Here is a 12068-nt window from a genome sequence, read left to right as displayed (position 1 = left end):
ACTTTCTGACTTTTAATGGTTAAAAAATTCAGTCAGAAGCCTCTCTAGCTCTATTAACCACATTGATTTCAGATAGAGCACAAGTAATGAGTCCTTTGAAATGCTAATCGCATGCTTTTCTTAAGATTGAGCAATATTCAATCCAAAATTTGTATTCCTTGGCTTCTTCAAGGAAGGAAGTATTATTTTTTAGTACAACCTGAACTAAACTTTTGTTTGGTTACTGAAAAGATGCAAATTCTTCTTATAATTCTTTTACAAAACATTGGAGACTTAAGCATTGGGTAAGTGATATCTCACGAATGTGAGTAACTATGTTTTAGTATTTCTTATGAGCAACATAGCTGCAACCATAAATACAACAAAGCATCGTATTAACAGAGGAAGAAACCAAATAAATTATATGGCAACCAGAGAGGAAATATATGGTACAAGCATATAACATTAGTTCTAAATAAGCATCTGTTCTTGTTCTATTTTCACCCTATTTAAATAAGCAACACAAAAAAACCATTCAATCACACACTCCATAATTCAATTGTCGGATAATAAAAAACAACTAAAATTACTACTTCAACTTGGTGAAGCTGCAATCAGACCTTACATTTAAGTATTTAACCAAATCTATATGTAAAAAAACATTTGTACTACCAATGAGCATATTTAGGTAACCTGAATCACCAAACAAAAACAACTCAATACAATGACCACGAGTACCCTCAGGACAGAACAATAGTCCTTGGAAGCATGACAAATCTGACAAGTTATAACAAGGAGATAAGTGTTTATAAATTCCTGGAAAAATTGCAGGGAGAACCGATATACTTTAAACAAACTTAGTACTTCCAGTTTAAAGCAATATTGGGGTAATTAACAAGGACAGGCTGGTCATGGTCACCATACACTGCAATAGATACAGGTCCATGATTCGTTTGCATATGGTGTTCCTGAATTGACAAGTAAAACATGTAAAAAAGGAGAAAAGGCTAGTGAGAATTCCCTTGGTATGAGCATGCAAAGTATTATATGAGCAACAGCATCGCGTATAACTTGTGGTTCATGGAAATTCTGTCAGTGAATGTATAACTTAGGAGGCAAAAAATTACCCAATTTTGAAAGCAATATCACATATTGCAGAGCTATTACTTGTAGATTGGGGTCCTACAAAGATCAATAAAACCAAGCAAAATCACTTACCTGTTGTATATTGGATGAGAACAACACAAAATTTTTTTGCATGTAGTCACTGCTCACTAACAGTTTTGCATGCTCCAACGAGATGACTTTGGTCCACTGCGCGTCGTGCTCTCCCAGCCCCTCCTTGCTCGCAACCAACCACCAACAGCGGCAATTAAGATCAGTAGTGGATGGAGCCAAATTTGAAGGAGCAATAGTAGGTGGGGTAGGAAATGCAGGGGCCCAACACAGAGGAAGAATCACATACTCCAGCTGCTCCTTCATTAGTGAAGAAACCACAGAAACAGAAACAACAATATTCTATTCACAAATCCAATTGTACAGACAAAGAGACTATGGTGGTGGCAGGACTGCCGGATCTGGGCGATGAGAGCGATGCCCGTCACGGCACCACCGTACCCACGCGACTCCACGAACGTGAACCGAGGGCCACGCGGCCACGCTGCGAGCTCGGCCCTCACGCCCACCTCATCAAACGACGCCACGACGCGATTCACGAGCCACGCTGCCCAGCCTGGTCCATCTCCCAGTACCTCGTACGCATGTGGGACGCCTCTCACCCTCGTGCGGCACCCGATGCCGGTGAGGCAACTCCTGGAAGGGAGCTGTAGGCGGTGCGCGAGGCCGGCTTTGGGGCGGACGCCGCTGAGGACGTGTGCGGCGGAGCGGTGGGAGGACATCGCTGAGGCGAGACGGAGATGTGCATGGACGCCGGAGCTGGCTGGGCATGTGCCTCGACGACGGGGGCACGCGAGGTGGGGTGTCTCGAGGGAGGAGGAAATCTCTGTGTGACGGGCGCGCCGAGGGAGGGGGCAGGAGTGGCACGGCAATCACGGCAGCGGGGCCTACATTTGTGCAGGCGGGGGCAAGGCAGATCTGGGGTGACCTTCGCCGTCGCTCCTTCCATGCGTAGCGTGGGTGAGCATCATGGGACGCGCTTGACGAGCCTCGCGTGACACGCCTTCCTTCCATGGAGAGCTGGGGCGGGGTGGCCCTCTTGGAGATTGGATCACGCCTTCCATAGCCTTCCATGGAGCGCCGGGGGGCGGGTCGCCGATGCTGGGAGAGGTGGGGATTGCAGTGTTGATGGCAGGACACAGTGCGTGGGAAGGGGATCGCGTGGGGAAGGGCGGTGTTGGGGGCCTTCGGCTTCCGAAGGTCCTCAAAAACATGATTTAACGATGTTTCTGGAGTATAATGTGTAAACAGGTATCTTCGGACTCGAATCGGTACCACAGTGGGAGAAGCCCAAAGAATACGAAGGTCAACACAGCACCGAAGCTGTAAGCAGGAAAGCTTCGGCGTAATAGCAGAAAAGGAAACCGACTTAAAGATGAAAAGGCTATTCAGACCTCGGTGGATTACTATAGAATTACTACCAAATGTAAAGGGCATGGATGTAATTTTACATGGGTTGTGTCCCGTGCCTATAAATAGGTGAACAGTGCTCCCGTACTGTTCACGCTGACTTGGCACTTACTTTTGCGTCACACTTGTACTTTTACCTTCTTTTAAGCCGAAGGTACATTTGTAATTCTATATCATTTCTATGTCTCCATAATAATAATATAGTAATGAATTGTTAATTATACATAATTGTGTATATTACATTCTATATAATTCCTTCTTCATTATTATATGGTGTGTTGATGAAGGTCTGCCTTCATAACCTTCGTCCGAAAAGCATTATATCCCAAGGGAAATAGTGCTCCGAAGGACGAAGGACTTTAACGTTTAATATTTTTTGTGTTGCCTTGTTCTTAACTTATAGCATTTGAGAGCAAGTCCCCAACATTGGCGCCCACCTCCGGTGAACTCACTTCCACTCTTTGAGTTTTGAACACCTTCGGCAATCATAAACCTTCGCTATGGCACCGAAGAAAGCTTCAGCAACTGGGGCTGCAGCTCTGCAACCGCTGGACCCTAATCAGAAGACTCTCTCCCTTCGGGAGGCCCGAAGCCAGAAGAGGAAAGCTGTCAGCCCGATACCGCAAGAGGATGAGCTAGACCAAGAAATCAGAGACATGGAGATGCTTCATCAACAGGTGCAGAGGAAGAAAGAAAAGATGGCCAGGCTAGCTGAACTGCAAAGGCAGATAGACGAAGCTTCTGAAGAAGTTCGTCATCTTACTCAGGATGAGCAGAACCGAAGGCCTCAGCACAAAGACCTTCATCAGGAGGATTTCTTCAACGAAGATGACTGGTATGAGAATTTCCACCATGGAAATTTTGTTTTTGATGATGCTTCTCCTCTGTCCGCTGAGCTGCAGGCTACACCTTGGCCTCCGTCCTACAAGCCGCCCCAGCTTCCCATATTCGACGGCCATTCAGACCCGAAGCAGTTTTTGATGAGCTACGAAGCAACAGTATCTTCGTATGGTGGCAATACTGTAGTCATGGCAAAGTCTTTTGTTATGGCTGTCAGGAGTGTTGCTCAAACCTGGTATTCCTCCCTTCGACCAGGAACGATCACTTCATGGCAAAAGCTGAAGGACATGTTGTTAACCAGCTTCCAAGGGTTTCAGACGAAGCCGGTCACTGCTCAGGCTTTGTTCCAGTGCACCCAGGATCACGAAGAATACCTTCAGGCGTATATCAGGAGGTTCTTGCGTTTGAGGGCACAAGCGCCAACAGTGCCCAACGAAATTGTCATTGAGGCCATGATCAAGGGACTTCGGCCAGGACCTTCAGCTCAGTACTTTGCTAGGAAGCCTCCTCAAACTTTGGAGAAGCTGCTCCAGAAGATGGACGAGTATATTCGGGCCGACAATGATTTTCGTCAAAGAAGGGAGGAGGCTTTCAGGTTTTCCGAAATGACCAGGGGCTTTGGAGGAAGATTTTATCCGAGGCATGTCAGGTCAATTCACAACTCTACTCAAAATGATGATAAGGGGAGTCAGCAGCAAAGGCCACAGTGTTCCTCGCAGGCTTCGGGGCAACAGCAAAGCTCCTTCCGGCCGCCAGCTCCAAGAGGCAGAGGCGCCAGGGGCTTCGGCGGAAGATTTGGAGATCAACCAAGGAGAATATTTTGCTTGTTTTGTGGTGAAAACAAGGGCCATACCACCAGGATGTGCCATGTTACCATCCAGAAGCAAAAGGAGATAGCCAAAGCTGCAGCACAACAGGCTCAGCCAAAGCAGATCATGCACACTGCTTCGTTTCATTCGCCTTACATCCCAGAATATGTAGGCAACCACCCTGCAGTTTCTGTTGCTTCGGCGAGTCAACCTCAAGCCTCCTGGCAACAGCCTCCGCCTCCACCACCGCTGCAACAAGCCCAGCAGCCAGAAGGGGGCCAATATGCTCAACACCAAAGGGACTTCAGAGAACAATCCGAAGCTCGCACAGTCAATAGCACTGTGCCAGAGTCGAAGCACATCTATTGACAAATATCCTACCTTGATAGCAGTCTTTTCCATTCAGTTTAATTTCTGTGTAATAAAGGACACTTTTTAAAGTTCATGTAATAGTTTCGCTGTTTGCCACAAGGAAAATATATCTTCTCCACAGGTTTAAGTTGTTGAAGCTTAAAGATTTGCGATAGCAAGGAGGACCTTCGAATTATCAAAAATTTATTTTAAAAAGCACGGTGTGCATTCTTCGAAGCAACAAAAAGTCGTTCTAAGGAACGCAGAGTAAGTTTGCTGAAGTTACCAAAAAGCCGTTCCAAAGGGAGCGCAGTGTAAGTTTTCTGCTCCAAAGTCGTTCCAAAGGGAATGCAGAGCTTACAGCGAAAAATAAACGCTGATACCGCCTAAGTAAAAGGCGAAGCGCGAAAAGTCAACGCGAATACCGCCGAAAGTAAAAGGCGAAGAAGCTCCTAAGGGAGGCTTACAGCGAAAAGTCAACGCTGATTTAAAAGATTATGTGTTTTATTGTGGGGATGTGCGTGTATCTTCGGGATAAATACCATTTTACATAGCATAACATCATCACATCATTTCGCATAGCATAAGCATCATACATCATGCTGCATATGCCACAAGAAGGGGACACAATATCGATCTTCGGAAGAATGCTTTGAAAAAGGGAAAACATGCTAAGTCACAAGGAGATACAATATTAGTCTTCGGAATGTAGCTTCGGAAAATATTTTCACGAAGCTTGGATATTCTTCATCAGAGCACTATGGGTATTGTTGTGATAAATGAAAATTCTTCTTCACGAAGCATGAAAAGAAGGGAAGGTGTTTTTTTCGTCAAAGACTCAAAAACGGTACGTATGTAAAATTTCATGCATCGTAAAGAATTGAACCATAAAAAACAAGTATATTACATTCAGGGTTACAAGATATTACACATATTACATTTCAGAAGTTTTTACAATAGCACTTAGTCTTCCCTAAGTACAACTTCCGCAGCTTCGTTCAGGAGTTGATTAACAACTTGATCCATGATAGCTTCAGCCATCTTTTTAATTTCGTCGTCATCTTTCGGCTGAGGGCCTGGAGGCGCTTTAGTAGGATCTGAGGGAGGACAGGATACGGCTACATTGCTATTACAAATGGCGAACGAAGTTTAAAATCAAAAATTACAACACAATAAAAACCATTAGTTAATACCTATTTGTCCTTCGGGCTCTGCGCTTTTCTCAGCAGCCTTTGCTACTTCTCTAGCATCATGGATCCCTTTTTCGCTTTTTTGGATAATTTCTCGGGCCATTTCTCGACCACCATTATCCCAGATATCGGTAAAAAATTTTCCACCAACCATGCTAGCTTCGGCTGAAGGATCTTTTGCATCTTCGAAGGGCAAGGTAGCTTCGGATTGCGCTAAAATCTTTACATGCTCGCAGCCCTTTTTCTCCAAAATGGTGGCAATCCCCCTGGCACCTGAAAAAGCGCAGATGTCTCCGCGGCTATTTAAAATTTCTTCAAAGGCCTCAGCTTCGTGATTAATCCATTCGATGGGACCTTCGGGGTTGCCTCTTGTAAAGTTTTCTTCGCTCGAGAATGCGCCAACGCTGGCGAAGCTAGCTTTCATTTTCTTAACACACTCCATAGATTTGTTATAGCATCTTTTCTTGGACGAACGAAGCTCTTCAACAGTTCCTTCTAAATGACTTGCCCATTGGTCGCTAAGTTCTCGCTTCGTTTCTTCAAGTATGCGTTCTTCTTTAGCTCGAGCTAATTGCTTCCGGAGATCGTCAATCTCGTGCTTTTGAGCTGCAGCTTGTGCTTTAGAGGCAGCTTCGTCCTCCTTTATTTTATCCACCAATGTAACTAGAATTTTGTCCTTTTCCAAGGCTTCGTTTCTTAGTTTGATAACCTCTGTTCGAAGGTTGTTAAAAGCAATTTCATAGCTCTTGTCTTCGGCATTCTTTTGCGCTCTCAGCGCGTTGCTTAGAATTAAACCCTATATGTAAAAGAGTTAGTATAAGAATAAAAGAATAAATTTCAAATCATAAAGTTTCCAAATGCGCAGATCTCGCACCTTCAGGCTATTATATGCAAGGCTGTCCACAAGATCGTCCTTTGTCATCGCGCAGAGGCCAGCCTCCAGCTTCGGAAACCCCATGCTTCGGGCCATTTCCCGGCAGACGAGTAATTCCTTGTTATCCGGGAGGCAGTATAGGAAATCTTCTTCATTTGTACCATTGAACACTAGTGCCCCCTTCAGATATTTCAATTCTTTGGCATAATGATTAGCTTCAAAAACTTCTTCTTCTGATAACTTTTTCCCCGAAGCATGTCGAACAATATAATCAAGGACTTTGGGGGATGCTTCGGGGGCAACAGCACTGATTTCTTCAACAAGAATTGGCTCCGTCATTTTTTCTTCTTCCTCGGTTTCCAAGGATTTTACCTTCGTGGGCTCTGAAGGCCCAGCTTCAGCCTCAGTTTGTTGCTTTGGAGCTTTAGTATCAAAAATTTCAGTTTCCGCTTCGGAAGTTTCAACAGCCTTCTTCGGAGTTGTGCTTGAGGACTTAATTGTCTCCAGAACATCTAGCACATTGACCATTCTTTTTCTTTTCGGGGTCACCGCTGGGCCCTTTTGATTTTTTATTGTCTCAACACTTGCTGAAGGACTTAAAATTTCCAATATTTTCGTTCCTTCAGTTCTCGGTTTTTCTGCTTTCTTTGCTGAGGGTGCTTCAGTTTTTTCTTCGATCTTCGGCACTGAAGTTGGTTCTTTAATATCAGTGGCCGAAGAGGTTTCACCGGCGAACTCATGCACTGTAGCTGGTTCAATGTAGCGTGGCCGGTGTGTGAAAACCTTTACCCTTTGTCTCTTCGGCGCTGGCTCGCTGGGAGCGGCTGAAGCAGTTTCCTGTGCAAAAGTTGCGTTTTTTCTTTTTTGGCCCCGCGCTGGATAGTGGTAGTCGGGGTACACGAACCCAATTGCGTCAAACACTCGATTCAGTCTTTTCTTTTTCCGGCCTCCGAAGGCTGCTGACAATGCAGTATCTTCGGCCTTTGAATAAACCCCAAGTAGTTCATCACTTAAATTTTCAATGCTTTTCAACCAGTCATCATCTGGCTCAACGAATTTATCTCCAAATTTGAAAGTATACTTCAGCCTGATAAGTCCACCTTCGTCAGCCTCCTTTATGGTCTCTTGCGGCATTTCCCATTTTTCCGCGAGCGGCCATACTCTGAAGGCAATATGCTCTTGAACCAGATCTCTCGTTCCAATAAAAGAGCAAATAATCCCGAAGGCTCTTTGGCATTTTTCGGCAGCCTCGTTCATTTCAACCTTCGGCTTCCGCAGGCCGAAGCGTTGTCAAATAGGGCGCATAATTATACCTTTAATATCTTCCCGTGTTTTCAGGTCATTCTTCACATAAAACCATCCTGTCATCCAGTCGTCGGGCCATCTCTTCCGAAAGGTTGGCACGGGACAGCTTGACCCGGACCGAGAGACAAAACTGTAGCAGCCGAAATTATTGTGATATTGCTCCTTACCCCAGGGTTTTGTCTCGTATAACAATTCGTGTATGTTGCAGAAACTTTTCGCATCAGGTTCCAGACCTTGGCTTCTCACGGCCCACACGAAGATATTCATCCTTATGATTGCTTCGGGGGTAAGTTGGTGAAGATAGATTTCAAATATTTTCAGCACCTCTACGACAAAGCTACTTAGGGGAAATCGTAGTCCAGCTTTCAAAAAGCTTCGGAATACTACGACTTCATTTTCCTCAGGGGTCGGACAAGTCTTCTCTCCTTCGTCGGCCCTCACAACGGACAAGTCCCGGAAATATCTTCCTCTCATGTTGACAAGGTGATTTTCTTTGATACTTGATTTGCCGAAAACCGCATGGCTTGGTCGCCAAGGGCGATCTTCGGAGTCTTCACCACCACTATCCGCATCATAACTATCGCTGTCATCAGTATCTTCAGATAAAACCTCTAAAATCTCTTTGGTGATCTTTTCTGTATTGGTTTTCGACATTGCTTCAAGAAACCCCAGGTTTTTCTCTTCAGAGAGACTCAGCTTCATCTCGATAGCAGCCTTTTTATCTTCAGACATCTTCGAAAATACTAAAAAAACTGTTTTCAAAGCCGAAGCTTGAAAACTTAAAAAGCCAAGCAAGTGTTGGTGCGCAAGAGCTAAAAATTGAGTAAGCAAGAGCAGATGGCAAGAAAGCATGCCAACTGAGCTCGTGGTATGCTCTTATTTATACGCCCAGTGCATTGAAAATTGGAAAGCCCCGCTTGTCAGTGAATGTTGCTATTCTAGCAAAGGAAAGGTGTTTTTTCGGACCTTCGGCTTAAGGCCTTCGTCCATGTCGCAATTTAAATTTATTAATCTAACAAATTAATATTGCGAGGGGCTACTGTTGGGGGCCTTCGGCTTCCGAAGGTCCTCAAAAACATGATTTAACGATGTTTCTAGAGTATAATGTGTAAACAGGTATCTTCGGACTCGAATCGGTACCACAGTGGGAGAAGCCCAAAGAATACGAAGGTCAACACAGCACCGAAGCTGTAAGCAGGAAAGCTTCGGCATAATAGCAGAAAAGGAAACCGACTTAAAGATGAAAAGGCTATTCAGACCTCGGTGGATTACTATAGAATTACTACCAAATGTAAAGGGCATGGATGTAATTTTACATGGGCTGTGTCCTGTGCCTATAAATAGGTGAACAGTGCTCCCGTACTGTTCACGCTGACTTGACACTTACTTTTGCGTCACACTTGTACTTTTACCTTCTTTTAAGCCGAAGGTACATTTGTAATTCTATATCATTTCTATGTCTCCATAATAATAATATAGTAATGAATTGTTAATTATACATAATTGTGTATATTACATTCTATATAATTCCTTCTTCATTATTATATGGTGTGTTGATGAAGGTCTGTCTTTCATAACCTTCGTCCGAAAAGCATTATATCCCAAGGGAAATAGTGCTCCGAAGGACGAAGGACTTTAACGTTTAATATTTTTTGTGTTGCCTTGTTCTTAACTTATAGCATTTGAGAGCAAGTCCCCAACAGGCGGTGATGGCGTGATGACTCGGGTGAGCGGTGATAGCGGGATGGTGGCGCAGGCGTGGGGAAGGGAATCGCGTGGGGAAGGACGGTGATGGCGTGATGGAGGCGTCGCGCATGGGGAGTGTGGCGGGGGCATGGTGATGCCGCTGTGAACGCCCTCATTGCGATCATATAGAGCAGTAGAGACTCGCTTGGGTTTGCCTCGTCTCACCCGATGTAGCTGGATTCTAGCACCACATCGAGCAATCCACCTTCACGGAGACGCGACCAGCACACCAAGGTGGAGGGCTGGGGCGGCAGACCCGGATTCGGAGGCGGGCAGGCGTGGGCTGGGCGGCGTGCTGAAGGCAGCGGCAGCGGCGACGTGGGAGGTGCGAGCAAGCTGCCTCCACGGAGCTGTGATCGGCACACCAAGGTGGAGGGTCGGGGGTCGCGGATCCGCATTTGGAGGCGGGCGTGCGTGGGCTGGGCGCTCGACGCCATTCCGCCACCGCCGCCGGCTCGCCCTGGTGAAGGGGACGAAGGATCCGCGACATGGTGGCGTCGATCCTCGCCGGCAGTTGCGATTCAGTGGGGAAGCGGCAGTTGCGATTCAGTGGGGAAGAAGCGCTAAGGACGGGGGCAGGGGCGGGGGTGGGGGGTGTGGGGGCAGCGAGGGCACGGGAATGGCGGATCGGCGCGATCTTAGGGCATGGGAATGGTGGATCGACGCGATCTTGGGTCTCGGGACGCGGGGCGAGGGTTGAGCAGCGGGTAACGTGCGACCGTGCGCAGGCGAGGGGCGCTGTGAGGGGTCGGGCGAGGGCACGCGGGGGCGGGGGCGGGGGCATGTGGACGCCTTCTTTAGGTACTTAATAGGAGTAGTATAGATTCTTATTCCTCATTGCCTCCCTCACATGCACAGTTATGCTTATGCATTGAAGAAGACAGGGTGTGCAAATTTGTATAACCTCTCTCCTCATGTGCATTTTGCCTCTTGTGAATGTGTGGCCTGTTAGAGACACATGCATAGCGCTACAGTGCCGTGCGAGAGAAATTTTTGCATTTCCATGGCCTTTTGTGTGGCCTGTTGAGATAGCCCAACACCCAGTCACCTATAGTAAAATCCAGCCCTCGAGCTAGAATTTTTTACTACTGCAGTTTAGATTATCAGGTCATGGGTCAAATGGGTTCACACAGATCTCATCCAAGTATTCAGGATACTTGCAAGCATCCAAGCTATCGTCAATGAGCATCGCCATTTGGAACACGTACTAGATAAAATGAGCATTCACGAAACGCAACGATCCTCGCACACGCAACGTAGATCGCCGAGGCGAGACCTACGGATGCTGAGCCGGCGATTCCTAACGCTTCGAAAGATATGCCCGCGATAGCAGCAAGAACGTACCTGAGCGTCCGTGGGGCAGAAGGCGAAGCACCGGTTGGCGAGCGCTGACGGGTACGACCGCGCAGCGTCTATGAAGTCTGCCGCTACGCGGTCGAGGACGGCAGGTGGCAGATGCCGATCACGGCAAGCACCTTGCGCGAGGACTGGAAGTCTTCCCAGGGTGAAGGCACGCAGCCGCCGAGCACGAACTTAAGGCGGAGACATCCGGTCTCCCAGGGCTGGTGCTGGAATGGGCTCTTCTGGTGCTCCGCGTAGTAGGTGCGGACCGAGGCGAGGTCGACGCGCGCGTTGCGCGCCACCAGCGCCGCGTATTCGCGCAGGCGCGGCGGCGGGATCGGGCCGCCCACGGGGACCACCGCGACGCGGATGGCGGAACCGGACTCGATTCTCAGCCCGGGCTCCATGGCCGGTGGCGCGTCCCCCCGCCTCGGCTCACCTCGTTCGCTCCGGGTCAGGAACGGCAGATCTGAGTGGCTCGCTGATGAAGGAACAGGAGATGCCCCGCAGTTCGGGAAAGACGCTTTGCGCAGCAAAAAAACTCGAATTAGAGTTTTTTTGCTATTACCTCGAATTAGGGACTCGTACCGTCCAGTGCGAACACCGTTTTCCCGTTCGTTTTTTAATTATTCGATAACAGTACGAATTTAGCTAGTTTTTCCATCATTTTAGTATTTTTTGTTTCCAATAGTATTTTTTTCCAAGTCGTGATTTTTAAATAATATAAGATACATCTAACATATAATTTATATAAGTTATAAACTTTTGTTGTGTTCAAGTAAATGAATAAGAGAAAAAACAAAAGTTATAATTACTTTAAATAATATAAATGATGACGAAAAGTTGTTTATATATTTTAATATCTTAAAACTAGACAACATATCACTTTATTATGTATTTGTAGAAACTACGAAATATTTGTTTTTCCGACTAGAGTTTATTGTTTTTGAATAACCGACAATTCTGACCCCTTATTTCGACCGTTGGTTTTTTGTTTTCATTTTTGTTTCATTAAAAATATGAAAACAAAACTAATCTAACTGTTTT

The 12068-nt window shown here is 46.4% G+C and overlaps 1 protein-coding gene across 1 annotated transcript in view; it reads right to left on the bottom strand.

The window, feature by feature from the left end:
• LOC111590306 (trafficking protein particle complex II-specific subunit 120 homolog) overlaps nt 1-11555 on the bottom strand; it is a 34406-nt gene extending 22851 nt beyond the window's left edge. The window contains exon 1 of the mRNA XM_023301233.2: nt 11025-11555. The gene's annotated coding sequence lies outside the window, so the exon portion shown is untranslated. The remainder of the gene's footprint in view (nt 1-11024) is intronic.
• Nucleotides 11556-12068: the final 513 nt, after the last annotated feature.

Source organism: Zea mays, chromosome 10 (assembly GCF_902167145.1).
Source record: "Zea mays cultivar B73 chromosome 10, Zm-B73-REFERENCE-NAM-5.0, whole genome shotgun sequence".
In the NCBI taxonomy this organism is placed as follows: domain Eukaryota; kingdom Viridiplantae; phylum Streptophyta; class Magnoliopsida; order Poales; family Poaceae; genus Zea; species Zea mays.
Note: the sequence above shows the minus strand (reverse complement) of the source record. Positions and strands in the feature narration are given on the sequence as shown.